The sequence below is a fragment of the Sarcophilus harrisii genome, chromosome 2, assembly GCF_902635505.1.
Source record: "Sarcophilus harrisii chromosome 2, mSarHar1.11, whole genome shotgun sequence".
In the NCBI taxonomy this organism is placed as follows: domain Eukaryota; kingdom Metazoa; phylum Chordata; class Mammalia; order Dasyuromorphia; family Dasyuridae; genus Sarcophilus; species Sarcophilus harrisii.
Window position 1 is genome coordinate 571,572,064 of NC_045427.1, and position 23,393 is coordinate 571,595,456.

A 23,393-nucleotide genomic window follows, 5' to 3' on the forward strand; every position below is an offset into this window, starting at 1 on the left:
AAGTGCCTTCTCACTTTCGATATTTTGAGGGGAACTTCGGATTGAGGGATATCATGAATGGTGGTGGGGGTGGGGGATGACTTTGGGAGAGTGAAAGAAAGATGGAAATAACCAAGAGAATTGGGAATTTCTGGTTAATTTAGGAACTATGTTTATGTGGGAGAATATCGTCGGACCACCGCCAGCCAAAGTAAGGTTATTTTACTGTCACTGTTCTAGATAAATTGTGAAAATGAAGAGTCACTGAGGGTATTTCTTAGGTATATCTTAGGTGAACAATTTGCCATTCAACTTTTATGTGTTTTTGCTTTGGTGGAGTTTAATTAAGGGAAAAAAAAACCCCACATAAGGACAGAACAAATAAATTAACCATTAAACTATAATTTCTGTTTTAACTTGGAATGGATAGTTAGTTGTAAAGTTCATTAATTGCTCAGTGCTCTTGTTGAGTATATGGAATAAATAGTTAATCTGTGGCCTGGAAAACTAAACGCTACTCATTATTATGAATGAAAGAGAAATAATTTAGGTGAAACTTCTTTTAGTTTCTATTTGTTAGCTATGTTGGAAAAGCAGGAATACCATATATCTAGGTCATAATCAGTGCTAGGAACAGAGCAATCTCTTATTACTGTATGAAGGAGGCAGATACTTGTCCTTAGTTTTAAAGTCCCTACCTCTGTTCTCTCCACCTACGCTCTCCCCCAGGCCTTTTGACTATTAAAATAATGCCAATTGTTCTTTTTGAAAGGAATTCACAAATTTTTGAGATCTCTGAATAGACTATGAACTTAATATGAAAAATATGACATTTTAAATGTTAAGTTCATTTTAGAAGAAACCTATGGGTATTGTGTTAGGGTCTGCCAGTTTTCAGTTAATTCTTTGGTTTTTTGATCTACTTATATAGATTAGAACATATATTTGGCATATGCTTTTAAAACAGGCAAAATATAGATTTCTTATCTTGAGAGACTTATCAAGATTGTTAGAAAAAAATAAGTGAATTATTCGGTTTCAGATTAGGAAAATAACATTTTATTGAATTTATTTTCAGTATTTGCTTGTTGCTTTCTTTCTGTTAGGACAAGTGGTTTAATTATTCCTCAAATTTTAGTTAAGACAACAGCAGTCAACTTTATTATCTGATAAATAATACAGAGTTTTAGAAGGTATAAATGACAGCTGAGGCTGAGTGAAGAAATCATATATTTCCTAATATCTGTTTAGCTAGAAATATGAAAATTGTGTGAATAACATATATAACTCAGGGACATTTGGCTTGATGTAGTGGATCCTTTCCATCTATCTAAAGAGCACAAACATCTGCACAGTTATGAGAAGCTCACAGCTGTATTTTACAACAGTAGAGCTAATTGTTGACCAGCTGGTTGGGGGGGGGTTGTATTGAATGGGGTGGGGAGGCTCTTTGCTAGTGACTTCACAAGCAGATGTTGCTTCTGTCAGTAAAGAAGATAGTAAATAAAATAAAAACAGGCATAAATAATAACATTTATCAATCATTTATTTCAACTTACATTTAAAATGAGAATTTTAAATGTTTGCACACAAATGAAATTATATCATAAACTGATCACTTAACACACTTATCATTTTTTTAAAAAGATATTCATTGTGACTTCCAGTACTTTTGCATGCTTTTCTTATCCAGGTCCAATTTGACAGCATAGAAAAGTGAAAAGAATTTTAGATTTGCAGTCAAAGGCTCTTGGTTCATATCCAGTCTCTGCCACTAGGACCTGTGTAACTTTGAACAAGTAATGAACTTAACCCTTTTGTTACTAATTTTCTTCAATGATAAAATGAGAAGATTGGACTAGATGATTTCTAAGTCCCTTTCATTTCTAAATCTGTGATCATAATCATGTTAATTTAGATGAACCTGCTTTCTCTCAGCCTTTTATAATAGGAAAGGAAATATTAGCTTTAAAAGAAAAAAATGATTGAAATGAAGTACATGGTAACTTATACATTGATGAAGGTTTCATTTTGAGAATGGTGGTTGGTTTTATTAGACTGTGGAAAGATTAATACACGGGAAGGTCTCTAAATAGAAATTCTCAAGCTATTAATTATCCTGAGAAATCTCTTTCTAAACTGAAGGATAGCAACCTAGCAAACAGACATCAGAAATGATTGATCAATCTTAGTAAGCAGGTGTCAAAATTAATTGGCTGGTTCCATGGTAACCTAGCTTTTCTACTATAGGGAATCCACTAGGGAATGAGTACTCTTCAAGTGCTTCTCTGGGATGGAAGATTGATGGATTGGGAGGGGGGAAGCAGATACTGTAGCAAAAACTGTATTTTAGTTTACTTCCATTCTGATAGAATTGATTATAGTCTTTTACCTATTCTTATTTGAAAAGAGGAACACTCAATTATGTTCTTACTCTTACAGGTAAAACACAATGTTTATCTTTGGATAAAGACAGACTGGAGGTTTTCAAGGTGTTAAGAATTGGAATAATCATGGCCACTTTAATCGATATTTTTTACATTTTAATTATATTAACTTTATCCCAGTATTGCATTGAATAAAAACATTTTATTGAGCACTATTTTACCAACACTATTATTTTAAAAAGTGAATTGTTAAAAACAATTATTTCATAAACTGAACACATATTACAACAGGCTGTCATACTTACAGATTTTCTTGCTAAGTGACAGTGTGAAAACGTCTGATGTCATTTATAAATTAGTTTTTAATAAATAAATTCATTTTTTGATATTAGAAACCATTTTAACAAATTATATTGTTCACAAACAACAATCTGTCATCAACAACTATTAAGTTTTTGATAAATTTAAATATATTAGATACTTTTTAAATTATAAGGTAAATAATCATATAGACTTAACATAAGTATGACAACTCAAGTATGGCATTTTTTAGATAGCTTATTGAAATTTTGATGTAAAGAACAAGCTTATGCAGTTAGTTTATTAAATAGGCAGGAAAAGTAAAAATTTTAGAATATCATTTTTATTTGGTGCCAAGTATATGTTTCAAATTGTATTAATTAATAGGAGGAAGATAAGTAACTTTTAACAAAATTAGATTTTTTTTTGTATCTTTATACAATTCTGTTTTTGCCAAATATGAAAAGATTAATGAATCACATATGCCCATGAATTTTTTTATATTGTTCAATAAATATGAAAATATGTAACCTTTCATGTAGAGGTAATTCATAATATCTTTAATAAATCAAATTTGAGCTCCTAGATTAATTGAATTAACATTTTGCCAAAAGGATAATATTCTGAAACAAAGTTAAAGAAGAAAGAATAAATAATTAAATTAAAATGATGTTAATATAATTATTATAGGAATAGCATAGCAATTGATTATCACAGTTATGTGATTTTTCTTAATTTAAGCTTAGATGAAACCTTTTGGGGGGGAAGGGGATGATAGGTAGGGAGTGAGGAAGATGATGTATTTTCTCATTTTACAGATTGGTTAAATATGTGTTCCTTCTAGTTGAACATGTTCAGAGTGATAGTATCTATTTGAACTAAAAAGAAAACAATTCCCTTGTCTTATTGTAGGAGAGCTATATGAGTTTAGATATTTCTTTCACTTCTTTCTTTTGGCCATAATGAAAAGTGATCAGTAATATGGCATGTTGTTTTTTTTTCTTTTTGGTGCTCTATCTCCCTCTCTTGGTCCACTTTCCTGACTCCCACTTGTGTTGGCAGGCTGGGGTCCCAGCTGGCAGCTTACTGTTGTTTTCCTCAAGGTGCTAGAAGTGATCCTGAGGGGTTGTTTCTAGTACTGTTCCTTACAGTGTCTGACTAAAGTATTTCTCATAGTTTATTATCCAGTAGCCTCAATTATTTTTGCAAAGGTATTTACTAAGATAGTATAATAAAAATAATTGGTAAAAAATATGCCCACAAAAAACTGGATTGACCTCTCCCTTAAATACACAGAAGTTCATGGAGAGATTGGGTTCGACTCCAATCATGGTGAATCATATGAAAGATACATGTGTCAAAGGAGTAACTCATAACTCCAGACATTTTATGCCATGGAATTCCTTTCTTGACTCTAGTGATAATAATAATAAAAATAATAACAATGGCCAACATTTATATAGCACCTACTATGTGCTAATAGCTTTACAAATATCTCATTTGATCCACACAACAACCTTGGTAGGTAAGTACTGTCATTACCTCAGTTTTAAAGATGAGGAAACTGAGGCACACAAGACTAAATGATTTGCTTAGGGTCACACAGCTAGTATATATTGGAGGCCAAATTTGAACTCAGATCTTCTTCATTGCAATATCTATTGCACCACTTAGATACCCACTTTTCTTTTATCATTCTTCTTTGTTGCATGAGATCACACCCATTGAGGTTGCTTTCCCTGCCCCACCCCCCCTTTCCACATCTAGCTGTTTTCATGTTTTTCTTTGGTGTATCTCTTTTTGTTTCTAAGTATTGTGTATATTTCCTGCTTTCTTAGGTGATTCTTTATTTTCATAATTTCTCTCTGCTCTCAGCTGGATGCCTTGGCTTCTACTGGCATCTTCTTTCCAGGGATGTGATCAGTTCAATAGGGTGGAGGGAGGAGAGAGAGGGAGAAATTTTTTCTTCCTCCTTCTCCTTGCATTATTTAATTATTTCCCAGGAATCTGAATCCGGAGTTATTTTCTCTGAGGCTAGTCCACTGCTTGACTGGGTCTGTTTTTATAAGCAGCTCAAGAAATGTTTGTTAGCAAGCATTTATTAAGCACATATTATGTACTAGGCACAGTACTAAGTGCTGTGGATACAAAAAAAGGCATCATCTGCTCCAAGGAGATTATATTCTAGTTGGGAAGACAATATCCAAGTAACTATGAACAAACAAGATATATACAGGATAAATTAGAGATAATCTTAGAAGACACAAAGCTGAAGATGGACTAACCTGAGCTTCCTTGTAGAAGATGGAATTTGACCCTTGTAGGAAGCTAGGGAAGTAAGGAATTAGAGGTAAATAGGGAGTGTAGTTTATGTATGGGGGACAGACAAGTGAAAAAGTACAAAGTTAGGAGATGGAGCATCTTGTGCCAGTAAAAACAAGGGGAGATCTGCGTCCCTGGATTTCAGAGTACGTGGAAGTATAAGAACACTGCAAAGGCAAGAGGGGGATCAGCTTAAGAAGAATTTTAAACACAGAAGACTGTATTTAATCCTGAATCTTCTCAATCACAAGCTGTTTGTTGGGTGATATGATCTTGTTTTTCATCTGGGAACAAAAAGTCCTATGATCATTTCAAATGCACTTATCCACACATTATGATGAAATTGTAGGAAAATTCCTTAATTGAAGGAACTTATACTTTCTGTGATTATATTATTTGCAGAAGTTGTGGAAACCCACTGTGAAAGAATCTTTAAGGTAGCTGTAGAATAAGATTATTCTAATTAGTACATTTGGATATACTAACACTTATTTATTGCAAACTGACCCCTACTTCATGTTGGAAGTCCAACTTCTAACACCAAGCTAATGTTAAAATATACAAATACATATTAAATAATCACCAACTGGAATTTTTTTCACTTACTGGAATTTAAAAAAGACAGTTCATATGTCAAAGTAAAAAAAAGAACTTTCATATATGTTAAACCTTTAGGAGAAACTCAACCCAAATCTATTATAGTTATTGGTGTAACCCAAAATGAGGAATGGTATTTCTTTATTTAACTTACATGCTTATAAAGAAGCTAATTTTGCTTTGGAAAGTTATATAAATATATAATGTTTCCCAATAATTAGCATTTGACCTTTTTCTTGCTTGTTTTTGTTGATACTTTTGGAAAATAGAAGCTCTACAGATTTTCTCTGTTTTTTCAGATCTCTGTTGTATGTATCTGTAGTCCTAACTGAATCTAACACAATAATGTATTTGATAAGGAAGATTTTAATTCTTAAATATTTAATTAATAACAATAATGATGATGGCCAACATCTATATAGTACCTATTATGGGCCAGGCACTGTGCTGTTTTATAAATTTTATTCTCATTTGATTTTCACAATAACCCTGAAAGGCTAGTACTATTATTACCCCCATTTTACAGATAAGGAAACTGAGATGAATAGGTAGGCATTAAGTGACTTACCCAGGGTCATATAGTTAGTAAGGGTATTTAAAGTCAGATTTAATATCCAAGTTTTTATGATTTTCAGGCTTGATACTCTATCTACTATGTCACTTAACTGCCCTATTACTAGGGTGGAGATAGTATAGGAGATATTGCAACCCACTTTATAGCATTCAAAATGCTTTATTAGTATGAACTGCTATAATTTATTAATGATTTCATTGATTAGGAGAATTCCTATCACATGAGTAGAGTAGATTCTGTTCTTAACTTTTCATCTTGCTAAGTTGCCCAAGTCTCAGAGAGGTTAAATGAATTGCTTGTCCTAAAGCCCATAAGTTTCAGAAGCAGAATTTGAACCCAAGTCATTTGATTTTAAGTCATATTAACCATTTATTCTGCCTCTATACTATCATATAACATGAAATTCTCTCTCTCTCTGTCTTACTCCTCCTAAAACTGTAATTTGTCTTCACTGTAACCTCTAATCATGTCATCCTTTCCTGTTCATCTCATCACTTCTGGCCTGGCTGCCTTTTCACAGTTTTTACCTTAGATTTAACCAATCTAACCACACACTGTGCTCTAGCCTTCAATCTCTCTCCCTCTTTTCCTACAAATGATCATGACCTGCCAATGAGCTATTTTCTCTTCTGCTCCAATGCTTCTCAATGATGCTGGAAAAAGGCACGTAAGTGTGCCAGGTGACGCTGCTACCATTTCATTTGAGCTCAGCCATTACCTGAAAATTCTTTTAATTTTTTCCCGATTGATTCTCTTTTACATTCCCCACAGTGGATACAACAAAACTTTTCTTCAAGCTCTTTGCTATATCATCAACTTTTCTTCTTAGGAGATGAAATCTTACTTTATTAAGAAAATGGAGGTTACCTATCTATCATAGGTTTTCTGTAGAGGGCTATATATGTTAGTGTGTAAATATACACAGAAGTATATATCTTTGGTTCAACCCAAACCAAATTGAAGTGTAATTGGGAGATTAACAATAAATAAATAAAAATAAAATAATACAGACATAATATGTGATTTTTCAATACACAGTCCACAGGGATCCTTATACACTGGTTTAGTGGCCTCTTTTTCTATTTGATTTTGATACCGTGACTTAATAAAATGCCTTTCATTCATTCATTAATTCATATAACTGTTGAACCATATTGAGTACATAATTATTCGTAAAATATATATATGTGTGTGTATTTTACATATAGGTATATATTGCTAATTGCTAATGTGTTAGTTTATATTCAAGACATTTTTACTGCTGGGATAAAAATATTTGGAAATCACTGATTCTAGCCTATTACTTGTAGCCTTAATCTTGGCTACAAGAAAGATATGAGAAACTATCAAATACTTATACACAATTTCACTGATATATTTGTCTCATTACCCTGGCAAAAACAAGTGAACTGAAGATAGAATGATTTGCTGGTAATGAAGTCACACTGGCTTTGTGCTCATCATTTCCATTTTTAACTCTTTAATAACCAACCCTTTAACAATATATTCTAGAATTATGCCAAGAATCAGAATTAAGCTTACTGACATAGTTTGTATATTCCACTCTCCTCTCCTTTTTTTTGTAGACCAGACATTTTCCTTTCCCAACCATGTGTTGATATCTTTCCTGTTCTCCATGATAATTCAAAGATGACAGTTTTTTCCTATGCCTTAAGCTATAGTTCATTTGCACTTATCGACACAAGCACATTGAGGAAAGCTGGGTGATGTTACTCTCTTATTCTTTATCGCAGATATCCATTCTCTATTCAATACTTTTGTTTTACCCTCTATAGGTCTCATTGGCATAGAAGCAAAATAAGGGGCAGCAGTTCTTTTCTCCCTTTTCTAATTATTCATGTATAATGAAGAGTGGTTCTGTCACTATTTATTTGTTCTTTCTTCCTCTTACTTGCTAAAATAACACTTGTAAATATCACTGTTTTTTTGCTTTATTCATTAGTCTCACATCTTTCAGTTTTAGGACTCCTGACACATTCTTATAGGACTTTGCTATGCTTTCCCATTAATCCATCAGCTTTCATTTTATATTCTTGTCTTTTAAAAACTTGAATTGGTTGGTGATTCCACATTGATGCATCCACACTACTCTCTTTGGACAACTAACTTCCCTCCCCTCCCATTAAAATTGTATTTATCTGTTTCTTCAGAATGTCATTTTAAAGAGCTTCCCACTTACTTTCCCCTGTAGATTTTAGTTTCTGAGATCCTACTAATTTTTCCTCTGAATTTTTTCCCAGAGAACCTAGCTTTTCCCCAAACCGAGGGTGATTGTCAGCAGATTACTCTAATTTTTTTCCTTTGAGACAACTTGATAATTCAGTGGCTAGAGCTTTTGGCCTGGCCAGGTCAAGAAGACCTGAATTCAAATTTGTCCTTAGAAACTTACTCCTTTCTATCTTGAGCAAGTCACTTAATTTCTATTTACCTGCATTTCCTCATCTGTAATATGGGGATAATAACACCATCTATCTTTGTTGTGAGAATTAAATGAGATATCTACAAAGCCTTTAGCATAGTGCCTTGCACAGAATAAATATTTTATAAATTCATAATATGGGGCAGCTAGATGATGCCGTGGATCGAACACCCGCCTTGAATTCAGGAGGACCTGAGTTCAAAGGTGATCTCAGATATTTAACACTTTTTAGCTATGTGACCCAGGGCAAGTCATTTAACCCGATTTGTCTCAAAACAAAACAAAAAGAATAAATATATATTATCTTCCCTTCTTTAGTCTTTGCTTGGGATAGATCAATTCTACATACTATAATTAAAGAATTTTTTTTTTATAGATTGGATTTTCCTTATTTCATTTGAGCTAGTAATATGGGGGCTACTTATTCACAGGCCTAATCCCAATATTGATTGGTATGGAAGTTTTGACCTGTTCTGTTTCCTATTTGGAGCCTTTTATTCCTCATTAGTCAACATGGTAGCCTCTTCTCTTGGGAACCAGCATATTTATTTTGAACTTAGTGGGGACAGCTGATGCCTAAAGCTCATTGTATTTCAGAACTACTGTGTTTGACATCATTAGATTTAGCTTCTCTAGTAGCCAGGATTATAAATATGTACTCCTTTACTTTAGTATTCAGTGTATACTATACAAAGAACATTGTACTAGGAATAAAAAGATCAAATAAGACAGTTCTTGCCCTAATTGAATTTATTATTTAATAGGCAGTATCACTAAATATGTAAATGTGGGGTGGATTAGTGGTTAGAATAATATAATTAGAATCAGAAGACCTAATTTCAAATCCTGATGAAGATACTGAACCAATTCCTAGATCCATGACCATGTAATTTAATCTCTCAGACCCTTAGTTTTTTTATCTGTAAAATGGAGATACTAATATTAGCAATATTTACCTTGAAGAATCCATAGGATAATAAAGTTAAACTTGGAAGGATTCTTAACAAACAAGGTAACTTAGTTCCAGAGAAATGAAATCATATACCCAAGGTTACATAGAAAATAACAAAGACAGGGTCTTTGGATCTGAAATCTATATTCTTTCCATATACCATGTTGTGTCTTATTATGAGGAAAATATGTTGCAAACATTCAAGTGCTATACAAATGTAGGTTTTGTTTTAAATATTTGTAATATAAGACAAATTGTGAAGTTCAAAGGTAAGGTCTATTATTTGAAGTTGGGTAGGGTAAGATCACTTGTATTTGGGAAAGCCCTCATGGTGGAAGTGGGCTTTGAATGGAGAGATTTTAATCATGGATAAAGGGGAACATTCTAGACCACTTAATCAGAGAATGGTGAGGAAGTATAATCTTGTTGGAAAATAAGGTCTAAGTAGGGGAATAGTATGAGAAAGACAAAAAAGGTAAATAGAATGGGTATGCCAGGATATGGAATTTATACTTTATTGCATTGAAAATGAAGAACTGCTTATTGCTTTGATGAAAATGAATGGTTGGAAAGATTACATGGCTAGATTAAGGATGAGTAGAAAAGAAAAACTAGATTGGGGTATTAGATGGGAAATTACTTCTTCTAAACTACTGTAATAATGAGCATCTGAAACTGCTTTATAACTCTTGTCAGATTCTAGTAGTAACAGATATAAAAGAGACAAAGTATTTTGTAAAAGCATTTCCCTTTTGGAAGATATTATTTAAATCCTGAAGTGCCTAGAGCTGCCATTCTATTGTGCTGGAGTAGCAGAAGAAAAAAATATTTCGCTTCTGGTTTTATTTTTAATAAGTTTCTAAGGTGTCTTTTAGTAGCTCAACCATTAACTAACATAGAAACAATTTGTTGATCCTGGTTAATACAAAAGTTTTTTTTTCAGTTTCTTTTTCTCAGTTTAAATCTATTCTTAATTATTGTTAACTTTTCTTAGTGATAAGATTATTATTTCCATTTCTAGTTAAAATACTCTAATAAATTTTGAAGATGTAAGGAACAGATTGAGGAACAGATTCTATCATCAAACTATGCCTGACTTTAATTTTAAATGTAGCTAGGTGAACTTTTGACTTTTAAATCTATGGAGGTGGAAAGGTCCTTATGATGGAGAAAATATAGATTGTTAGAACAGGAAAAGATTTTAAAGTATAAATTGTTAAGACTTGACAGAAAGCTTAGGCCACTAGAATGTTAGAGAAAATTATAATGTTAAAGAAAAAAAAGAACATTAAGAACCAAAAGGGACTTTACAACATTGAACAGAAGAAATGAAAAGAATCTTAATACAAAAAATATTAGGGTTGGGGGAAAAACTCCAATACCTTACTCATAGAATAGGAAAAGGAATTGGAATGATAGAGCAGGGACTGATTTTTGGAGATCATCTTATAAAATCCTTTAATTTTATAGATTTTTGATTGGCTAAACTAAAGAGAATAACTTGTTCTGTTCAAACTGATACATGAGATGCAGAAATTAAGAGTTTAAAAACATTTTTTCAGTTAAAACATCAAATTTTTGAAAAAGAAATGTCTGAATAAAATTGGACATTCCTGTTGATTCTATAAATTTATTTCTTTTTAAATAATTGCTGTATTTTATTTGACACGTTTTAATGTTTCATTTTTAATTTTTTTGATGACTCAATAATTTATATAAAAACATTTCATATGAAAATATTCATTACTTCATTTACCTCATGGAAAGGTGCTTCTTCTCCCTTTGGGGTTCTGAGTGATGACTTTCTAATATTGATAAGCCCCCACTGCAATGCTTTCTCCTATGAGTATTAGTTGATATAGATCAGTTAGCCAGACTTAATTAGGTTGTAAAAAGAGTTATTTGTTGAGGTGCTATATTTGTAACAATATGTAACAATAATTGTTACAAAATATCCTTCAAAAGTCTGATATACTCTCCCATCAGTATATAGGGGCTTACACTTTGAGAGCATATTTGATAAAAGGGTAACTTACAGCTCTTGATTACAGAAATCCTTATCTTTCCCTTTGGGAAATATTCATGTATTTTCCTTAGACTTGCTAACTTTTCTGGACTCTTGGTAGTGTCTTGAAACTACCTATCCTCAGCTCCTGGTGAAGACACTTCCACTAGCTTTTGATGTTTTTGGGCTTCTGCTAGGACACTAATTACAATCCTTTTAAAAATTTACTCTTCTGGTCAAGGGAATGGGGAGGAGATTTAGGCTGATTTCTCACCTTGAAAACTGTTTTGTCATAGGAGCTTGACTCTTTTCTATTGCCAGACACACAAATGCCAAAGTTTTAAATTAACTTACTATGTTATACAAAGTCTGCTGAGCATGAGGAAGCACACATTAATTTAGTGTTTTGGATTTAGTGATTCAGTCGAAGTAGTTGTATTTGATCAAGGTACTGTGACATTAATGATTATTTGTCTCAATTGACCCTCCCTTTATAGCTATATAATGTTATTCATTTCTAAAGGATAAACTAGAAAGTGCTTGATTTATACTTATAGAGCTTGTGTTCAAGTTCTGACTGCCTCTTAATCATTTGTATGACTTTGTGTCAGGTCTTTCCTAAGGCTTTGGTTCTTGTCACCTGTATGAGTAAGTCATATTCTATTTAACTGTATACTACTTTCTTAGAGATTTTTGTTGGATAGGAACAATTAATTTTATGATGTATAAATTTTAATTTATGTTTTGAAGTTGGTGCAAATATTGAAAATGTTACACTTTTCTTATTTGATTTGATTTTTAGGTTCTACCTTTTCATTTTTCAGTAAAGAAATAGTTTAAAAATAAAATACAACTAATAAGTTGTATTCTAGAATTTCCTTTGTTATGTGTTAGGTGTTAAAATTGAGAATTAATTTTTCCTTTTATTCAATAGACATTTACAAACCATTTTTTGCTTTGTATTTTTGCAAGGAGTATGTGATGTATTTGGGAGGCAGCCCAGCATTATGTGAAAAGAGTCCTCCTTGGAATCCAGAAGAAATCTAATCCAGCTTGTCAAACTCACTAGTTTTGTGACCAGGAACATCTAGAACTATATGGGCCTACATTTCCTAGTCTATAAGGTGGTTATAACTGTAGAATGTATCTCAAAGATGTAGCACATGGGCATCTGGTCAGAACTCTAAAGGAGCTCCAAGTGTATTTCCTGACTGAAAAGAAAAAAAAAGGAAACATTACAAGAAAGAATGGTGAGAAAAGTGGCTATAGAATGTTCCTTTCTCTCCCCTCAATAAGCTTGGAGGCACTGTTTCATATATATATATATATATATATATATATATATAAAATCATTAGGAAAAATATTCATGCATACAGAACATACATGCATGGAATATGTTTGGTTAGGGAATATTTATGGAAGTACACACACAGAGGAACATGAATGGCCAGAACATATAAATTGAGGGGCTCTGATACTTCAGGGACAGCAATGTCTTTTGGCCATGGCATTGCACTTTGAGCTGGGTCTGCTTTTTACTATGTGTGATGTTTCTGTTGGATGCTTGCTTGTGGTTTTGTGGTAATTGCTAGCAAGTAATCTCTGCTGTGTTTCTCCTCTGGTCTCTTTAAGGCCATATGCAGGCCATGTCTGCTTTGATGCCATTAATAGTTTCTTTCTGCTCGCTTTCCATGGCTATAGATCCAATGAGGTATTTGTCACTCACCAAGAACAAGCCTTGGACAAAAGCCAGCCAGATTGTCTGGGCTGAGATTATCTATTTTTTAAATTGTCTGTTGTCTGGGGATAAATCATAGTCCTTTTTTCTGGACTATTATTTGACTTAGGGTTTAAAATTCTCAAGATGCTCCCATGCTTGGCACACATATAAAGTAGAGCTAGAATTAAGTAAAGTAGGTAAGGTCTCTCTTCTCTATGGACCTTCCATGAATTCCTACTGTTGCTTTGGGTATAAGGAAAAAAAAATATTATGGCTTTGTGATGTGGTTTGGACAATGAAATATCTAACTTTTTAAAAATACATAAAATGCTTTGTGAGCTTTAAAATGATAATATATGATGATGATGTAAAGAATACAAAGGGAAAATGAAACTCCTTGCTCTGAAGGGGTTTATGTTTTACTAGGGAAGACAATATATACATGAATAAGTAATTATAAGATAATTTTATATCAGTTGGTAAACATTTATTAAGAACCTACTATATGCTGAGATTTTTCAAAAAATGAAAAAGACAGTCTCTACTGTCAAGGAGTTTACAATCTAATGGGGAAAAACAACACACAAAAGGAAGTTGAGAAGAAATGAAGGGTGGTGGCCAGCATGAGACATGATGACAAAAGCTAGAGGAGTGCAGCTGGGTGGAAAAGGAAAAGTTTGCTAGTCTGGGCACCCTCATCAAACATGGATTCTGGGAGCTTTCCATCTCCATTCTGCAGTTATTGGGAGGGATCCCAGGGCAAGGGAGTACTTATGAGGTATGAATGCTAGTGTGAAGTGTTCTTGCAGGATGATGAATTTTCTGGGGCATAATGATGAAGTCCAGTGGGATCTGAGTGGGAAGGAGAAAGCAAGTCAGGAAAGTGTTCTTGTAAGAGGAAGCACCTGAATGGAGCTTTGAAAGAAGCTGGAGGGCTGAGAGGAATGAATTACAGTTATAGGAACAAACTATATATAAAGCCACTGAAATGGGAATTGGAATTGTGGAAAGAAAATAGAACTGGTGGGTTAGGATGCTAGCTCTACCACAAGCTATCTGTGTGATTTTTGGCAAGTCACCTAACTTCTCTGTCCTCATGAGGTTCCATTTTCTCCAAGACAAGAAAACTGAGCAAATTATTACTCCATGAGATGATGCTATGACTAGTAATGGGAAACTATGCCATATTACCTGGAATTCAGAGTAGTGTATAATGTGGATGCTTTAGTCCCAAAGGGCCAGGCAGGGTAAACCTTCCATTAAGCTTTCTCAGAATCTCTCAGTAGAAGCCCCACTGCTTCTGTTCTCCTATTTGTTAGAGACCTCTTACTAGTACCCAGTTCAATTTAACCACTTAATTTTCTTTCACAAAGGAATATTTATGTCAAATTATTATGACATAATTATGTCAATTTATAATAAAATAAAATAAGAACAAATACATAGCTATTTCCCCAATATCTCTGGGACTTCCTATCCCTTATATAAGTTTTTGGGAGAATAGACTCCAAACTTAGCTGAGTTCCAGTATTGATCTAATTGTACCAAATTTACATCCAAAGGTAGCAACTTTGCTGGATGTGTTTGAAAACTTGCATTACGCTGTTATAGCCTTTGAGAAGTCAGGATCACTTCCTATTATAAGTAGTATATTAAAGTATGACATTAGTATAAAAACTTTTAAATACTTTTTTATTTCTTTAAAACAAAAATTCCTAGTTAGGAACAAATATTTTTCTAATATTCTTATAGAATATTAGTACAATATTTGTTTGTCAATATCTTTCAATTTCCATAGTGTTTGGGAGCCAGGAAGGCCAGTGTTCAAGTCCATTGACACACAGGTTGCTGAACCACTTGGTGCTCTGAAACTATTTTTTAAGAAAATAAGTTTCCAATCTCCCAGGATTGAAAGAGATTTGCAAATTCTAGGGATTTTCCCACACCATTGAAAACACAAATTTCAACTACTTTATCAATTAACTATATTTTCTACCTCTCCATCTCCTTCATCCCCACTATTTTATGGAAGAAAGGGCTGTCAAATAAAAAGAAAACAAGTATATTGAGGAGGATTTTTTTTTGTGGGAGATTCTTGTATACATCTTAATTTATTGATCTCCTATGTATTCTGTAATTATATTACCTTTCATTTATCAAAACCCTACTCTGTGCCAGGTTAAGCGGTTTATATAATTTGATTTTTGTAACAATCCTGGGAGATAGGTACTGCCTATTAAGTATTATTCCTTTTTTATTGTTGGGAAAACTAAGGCAGAAAACTAGGAAGTGACTTACCCAGAATCACAAATTTAGTAAGGGTGTGAGATTGGATTTAAGCTCAGATCTTCCTTGACTTTAGACCCAGCACTCCATTCCCTATACCGCCATGTCCTATAATGATTCGTTTGTGTGATAGTTCCAAATAATCAAGATATTCCATATTATAATTAGATAGAAAACTTTTACTAATCATTTTTAAAAAGGTTATCAACAAAAATGTTTTGAAACCTATTTTTCTGTATTATATCATCAATAAAGTTATTGTCGGCCTCAAAATTGACCTAAATATTTATATTAAAACTTTTTTTGCATTTATTGTTTGTTAATTTAATAATGAAATGTTTATAAATATTCATTCATAATGTATATAAATGTCAGTGATTTATGTTGCTATCATCCAACAAAAATGTCAACAATTGACGCTAAGGGTGGTTGGCTTAACCTACCAAATCACCATCTGGATCTTTCAAAGTAAAACACTCTGAAATTCATCCAAGTTTAGATGTCCGACCTATTTGGCCCATAGGGTATTTCATATTTTGAGATACTCTTATAGCTAAAGGGTGAATAGAGGAAAATGGCTTAAGGAAAGCAACCTTTGTAAAAAAAATTAGCTTTTTATTTTCAAAATACATGCAAAGATGATTTTCAACATTCATCTTTGCAAAACCTTGGGTTCCAAATTTTTCTCCCTCCCTTTCTCCCATCCTCTTCAGATACTAAATAATCCAATATAAGTTAAACATATACAAATCTTTTAAACACATTTCCAAATTTTCATGCTGCACAAGAAACATCAGCTCAAAAAGAAAAAAAATGAGAAAGAAAAAAAAAGCAAGCTAACAACAACAAAAAAGATGAAAATGTTTTGTTGTGATTCACATTCAGTTTCCATAGTCCTTTCTTTGGATGCAGATGGCTCTCTCCATCACAAATCTACTGAAATTGGCTTGAATCACCTCATTTTTGAAAAGAGCCAAGTCCATCACAATTGATCATCTCATAGACTTGTTGTTGCTAGGTATAAGGTTCTCTTGGTTCTACCCAGTAGCATCAGCTCATGTAAGTTTCTCCAGGTCTTTCTGAAGTTATGCTGCTGATCTTTTCTTATAGAACAATAATATTCCATCACATTCATCTGCCTTAACTCAGGGGGTCCTCAAACTTTTAAAATAGGGGGCCAGTTCACTGTCCCTTAGACTGTTGGAGGGCCAGACTATAGTAAAAACAAAAACTTTGTTTTGCCGGCCTTTAAATAAAGAAACTTCATAGCCCTGGGTCAGGGGGATAAACATCCTCAGCTGCTGCATCTGGCCTGCGGCCGGAGTCTGAGGACCCCTGCTTTAACTTATTCAGCCACTCCCCAACTCATGGACATTAACTCAGTTTCCAGTTCCTTATCATTACAAAAAAGGATCGCTATAAACATTTTTGCATTTGTGGATCCTTTCCCCTCTTTAATTAACTCTTTGGGATATAGACCCAGTAGTGGTACTACTGATTCGAAAGGTTTGCATATTTTTATAGCTTGTTGGGCATAGTTCCATATTGCTCTGCAGAATGGTTGGATTATTTCATAACTCTATTAACAATTCAGCATTCATTTTCACAAGATTTTGAATTCCAGTTTTTCCCCATCTCTTCCCTCTTCCAGAGATAGTTTATACATGTGATATTATATAAAACATATTACCATATTAGTCAGAGTTTTGAAAGAAGAAACAAATCAAAAGAAAAAAACACCCTTACAAATGATTCCAAGTAAGTGAAAAAAATATATTTTGTTCTACATTCCAGATCTATCAGTTCTTTATCTGGTCATGAATAAATTTTCTTTCATGAATCCTCTGTACTAGTCTTAGATCATTGTATTGCTGAGTGAAGCCGAGTCAGTCACAGTTGATTATCACACAATATTGCTTATACTGTATGTAGTGTTTTCCTGGTTCTGCTCATTTCATTTTGCCCTAGTTCATATAAGTCTTTTCAGGTTTTTGGGAATTTGCCTAATCATCATTTCTTTTTGCACAATAATACTCCATTACATTCATAAATCACAATTTGTTTAGCCATTCTCCAGTTGATGGGTATCCCTTCAGTTTTCATTATTTTGCCACTATGAAAAGGACTGCTACAAATTTTCTTGCACCTGTGGGTCCTTTTCCTTCTTTTATGATCTTTTTGGGATATAGATCTAGTAGTGATATTGCTGAGTCAAAAGGTGTGCATGGTATGCTCTTTTGGGACATAGTTCCAAATTGTTCTCTAGAATGATTAGATCAGTTCATAGCTCCACTAACAGTGCTTTAGTGTCTCAGTTTCCTACATCCTCTCTAACATTTAACACTTTCCTTTTTTGTTGTTTATGGCCCAATCTGATAGATATGAGATGATATCTTGAGAATTGTTTTGATTTGGATTTCGCTATCCAAAAATTATTTAGAATGCTTTTTATATGCCTATAGATAACTGATTTCATTATCTGAAATTGCCAGTTCATATCCTTTGACAGTTCAGAAGTTGGAAAATGGCTTATATGTTTATGAATCGACTCAGTTGTCTATGTTTTTGAGGAATGAAGCCTTTATCAAAGATACTTGCTGTAAAGATTGTTTACCAGCTTTCTGCTTTCCTTCTGATCTTGGTTGCAATGTTTTTGTTTGTACAAAAGCTTTTTAATTTAATATAATCAAACTTATCTATTTTGCATTTTGTAATACTCTTTTCCCTTGTTTATTCATGAATTTTTCCCTTTCCCATGGGTCTGACAAGTAGACTATTCCTTGCTCTTCTGATTTGCTTATTGTGTCACTTTTCATGCCCAAATCATATATTTTGACCTTATCTTGGTATACGATGTGAGGTGTTGCCACTATATCTAGTTTGTGGCCTACTGTTTTCCAGTTTTCCTAATAGTTTTTTCAGATAGTGAATTCTTATCTCCTAAACTGGGATCTTTGGATTTATCAAACACTAGGTTACTTTTGTCATTGTCTACTGTGTTTTGTGTACCAAATCTATATTCCACTGATCCATCACTCTGTTTCTTAGCCAATAACAAATATTTTTGATAATTACTGCTTTTATAATATAGTTTTAAATCTATTACGGATAGGGCACCTTCCTTTGTATTCTTTCCCTCTCAATTAATTCCCTTGATATTCTTGACTGTTCTTCTAGATGAATTTTATTGTTATTTTTTCTAGCTCTATCAAGTAGTTCTTTGATAGGTTCATTTGACCCTGAATAAGTATATTAGTTTAGGCAGAATTTTTGTTTTTATTATATTGGCTTGACCTACTTATGAGTAATTGGTATCTTCCCTCTTGTTTAACTTTGTTTTTATTTGTGTGAAAGCTGTTTTGTAATTGTATCCATATAGTTCCTGGGTTTATATTGACAGGTACACTTCAAAGTATTTTATTTTGTTTAGATTTATTTTATTTTGTACTTTTTTATTTTTTGGTTTATATGACTTTATTGAATAAAATAAATTAATTACTAGTAGACCATTTAGTTAATCACACAGCCATTGACACCTTGCATCATTTATTCAATGCTATGTTAAACAGTGTATTGTAGAAAGATTAACTAATAGCTCCAAGCCTCCTAACAAAATTTAAATGAAAATTACAGAAAGTTCAAAAACCTATTTTGGAATACAAGGGATGTTTGACTTCCAATTTCCATTTTCTGCAAAACAAGAACAGTTCATTCCTTTATTGATATGCATAGAATACATCGGACACTGTTTTCTGTTCTGTTGATGCTATAAATTCAGTACCAATCTTCAACTACATCACTTATGAGTATAAAAAGTATATCATGAAGCCTCAAATATCTAACAGTGGAAGGCTTAAACAGAAAAGGATACCTCTACAGTAAGATGGATTCTTTTTATATGACAATTGTATATCTATCTCCCTCCCCCTCAGAAGGTATTGTCAGCATCTTTTGGAGCAGTGAGGAATGATTTTACTTTCATAACAAAGTTAGAGTGAAGACGTTGGGCACATAATATACATGTTACATTTTAAAAACTATTCTGAATCTTGGGCAGTTATTCTCTTGCAACTACTTTACAGTTTTTAAAAGCAATTATTTTCCAAAACTAGAAGAACTTAAGTCTTCTCAGTAAAGCATGTGCATAAATGGAGAGAGGTAAATAAAAAATAAAATAAAAAAACATGAGGATTGATAGGAGAGCAGCTATGGATGAATATGAAAAGTAAAATGGAAGAGTAACAAAGTTTATTCCATCTGTAATGCAGGTTTTATTTGCATATTTCTGAGTCCATTCTTGAGATATTCTACTGGACTTGTCTCTGTGTTATAGATCTATGCAGTTTTTGACACTAAAGGATCATCTGGATTTGGATCACAAAGCAGTGAATAAATGGATAAAACAACTTTAGAAATAGTTAAAGCAGGAGATGACTATGTTCTTACAATATTGATAAAGATGCTGCCATTATTGTCTATATTTGACTTATGATAAGTTCTTGTAAATACAATCTTAAATGTTGTGAAGGAGAAGTCTGTAGGGAAATAAATTGTCAAGAAGAACATACCATTTTGATCTGGACTGTCATTAGGTGCCATAATTGTGTTTTTGCCAATGAAACATATCATCCCCAACTAGACCTGCAAAACATGGTGCTGGAAGATCAAGGACCAAATGGCTAAATTCCTTATTAATCTGTTTCAGGCTATGGTATGGGGTTCTTTCTGCTTGACTCCTGCACTCTCTTTTTGGGCAGAACTATCTGGGCAAAAACTGATTATTTGAGAAGAGGGATGGTTGTAGGATGGGATCTTCTTATACTGGCTCTACTCAACACAAGGGCACTGACATATTGAGTACTAGGCCTTTCTCAAGCTGGCAGCTGGTACCTCCCTGGCCCCAATGAGCTTACGTGCATAATAGCTGTTTATATTTATTTTAAATAGAATTTCTCTTATCTTTTGCTGTTGGGCTTTGTTGGTCATATAAAGAAAAACTGATGATTTTATGTGGTTTTATCTTACATTCTGCAATTTTGCTTAAGTTTAAGGCATCTTAAACTCTTTCCACTTGTAACCTCTTTTTTGCTTGAGAAATTTTCATGTGACTCTGGGTATAGAGGGACATAAAATAGGTATAGAAATCAAATATTTATTGTTAATAAATCATAATATCATGACCCCCACATTCAATTATGAGACCATATGAAGTCACTAACCACTGTTTAAGAAACGTTATTAAAGTTGTTAATTATTTCAAGTCCTTTTTTAGTTGATGTTCTAGAATTCTCTAAGTATATTATCATATCATCTGCAAAAGGTGATAATTTTTTCTCTCATGGCCTATTCTAATCCCTTCCATTTCTCTTTCTTTTATTGCTGAAGCTAACACTTCTAGTAAAATATTGAATAAAAGTAGTGAGAATAGGCATCCTTGCTTCACTTTTGATCTTATCAGAAAGGTTTCTAGCTCATTCTCATTATAGATAATGCTTACTTGATGGTTTTAGATTAGATACTGCTTATCGTTTTAAGGAAAACTCACTTTGTTTCTAGGCTGTCCGTTGGTTTTAATAGAAATGGGTGCTGTTTTTGCAAAAAAACTTTTCTACCATTTATTGAAATAATCATATGATTCTTTTTGGTTTTCTTACTGATATGGCCAATTATGTTGATGGTTTCCTTAATATTGAGCCAACCTTGCATTCCTGATGTAGATCCCACTTGGTGGGATAATGTATAATCCTTATGATATATTGCTATAATCTTGCTAATATTTTATTCAATTTTTTTCTTTCAATATTCGTTAAAGGATATTAGTCTATAATTTTCTTTTGTACTTTAGCTCTTTCTAATTTTAGTTATCAGCACTGTATTTGTATCATAAAAGAAGTTTGGTAGGGCCTCTTCTATTTTTTTTTTAAATCTGTTATATAATATTGGGATTAATTGTTTTTTAAAAGTTTGTTTGAATTCACTTGTGAACTCATCTGAACCCGAGGAATTTTTTCTAGCGAGTTCAGTAATGACTTATTCAATTTCTTTTTGTAAGATCAGGTTATTTAAGGTTTGTGTTTCCTGATTTTAGTCTAATTAATTTATATTTTCATAAATATTGAACAATTTCACTCACATTGTCATATTTACTAGCATATAACTGGACAAAATTATCCTAATGATTGCTTTAATTTCTTGTTTATTGGTGGTGATTTCACCCTTTTTAATTTTTGTTACTGGATGTTTGCTTTTTTTCCCCTTTTTAAAAAAATCAAATTAACCAGTGGCTTTTTTCTCTTATTGTTTTTTCCCCCCATAAAACTAACTCCTTGATTTATTTATTAGCTCAGTAGTTTTTTTCTTTAAATCTCATTAATCTCCCCTTTGATTTTCAGGATTTCTAATTTGGTACTCAGTTGGAGGTATTTAATTCGTTTTAAAAAAATTAGTGGCATTCCTCATTCATTGATTTATTCTTTCGCCATTTTGTTGACATAAGAATTTAGAGAAATAAATTAACCTCTAAGAACTGCTTTGATTTCATCCCAGAAATTTGTGTATGTTGTAAGATTGTTGTCATTCTCTTTAATGAAATCAATGATTGTTTCTAATGACCCATTTTTTTAGGCTCATTTAGTTTTCAATTAATTTTTAATCTATCCACTGCTCCTTTTTGAATGCAATTTTTATTGTCTTGTGATCTGAAAATACATTTAATATTTCTGCATTTTTACATTTGATTTTGAAAATTTTATGCTCTATTACATGTGTAAGTGACATGTGCAGTTGAGAAAAAGTACATTTCTTTCTGTTTCCATTAAGTTTTCTACAAAGGTCTGGCATATTTAGGTCATACTTAATATTCTGTTTATATTTTTAGTTTCTTTCTTATTTATTTTTTGGCTGGATTTATTGAGTTATGAGAGGGGGAAGTTAAGCCCTTCCACTAATATAATTTTACTATTTCTTGTAATTCACTTAACTTCTTTCTTCTTTAAAAATTTGGATGCTAAACTACTTGATACATAAATGTTTTGTATTGATATTGCTTCTTTGTCTGTGGTGCCTTTTAGCAAGATGTAGTTTCCTTCCTTACTCATTTAAATAGGTCTGTTTTTGCTTTTTTTTTTTTTTTTATGTGAAATCAGGATGGCTACCTCTGCCCTTTTTTTTTCTAACTTAAGCTGAAGCATAATAGATTCTGCTCTTGCTCTTACCTTTACTCTGTGTATGTCTCTGATTCAAGTGTGTTTCTCATAAACCATACACTATACAATTCTGTTTTTTAAATCACTCTGCTATCCACTTTCATTTTATGGGAGAGTTCATCCCATTCACATTCACAGTGATGATTACTACCTGGGTATTTCCATCCACCCTATTTTTCCTCCTGTTCTCTTTTCACACTTTCCTTCCTCAGTTTTGTTTCAACCAGCACTTCCCTTGATCTGTCCTCTCTTCTTTCATTCCCCCTTCCTTTTTACTTAATCTCTTTCTCTCCTACTTACCTATCAGGTAAAGTACATTTATATATTTAACTAATAGCGAGCCAACACAGGCATGAATAAATTTAAAGTGATGCTTATAACCCACCCTCATCTCCTTTCCTGCACTGGGCTAAGTCTTTTATGCCTTTTCATGTGAAATAATTTGCACCATTCTACCTCTCCCTTCCTTCTGCACCCAATGTACTCTTCTTTCTCATTGCTTAGTTTTTTTTATGTGATTTCCTCAAATTCACCTTATACCCATTTCCTCTATCTATCTATCTCTTGTATTAGTGATATTATTATTATATTATCTACTAGTGGTACATAAGTATTGTTTTCCTGT

The 23,393-nt window shown here is 32.8% G+C and overlaps 1 protein-coding gene and 1 pseudogene across 1 annotated transcript in view; one reads left to right on the top strand and one right to left on the bottom strand.

Moving 5' to 3' along the window:
• Positions 1-23,393, top strand: part of ATRNL1 (attractin like 1) — a 1,159,225-nt gene that overhangs the window by 906 nt on the left and 1,134,926 nt on the right. The window lies entirely within an intron of this gene.
• LOC116421597 lies at positions 153-20,265 on the bottom strand (annotated as a pseudogene).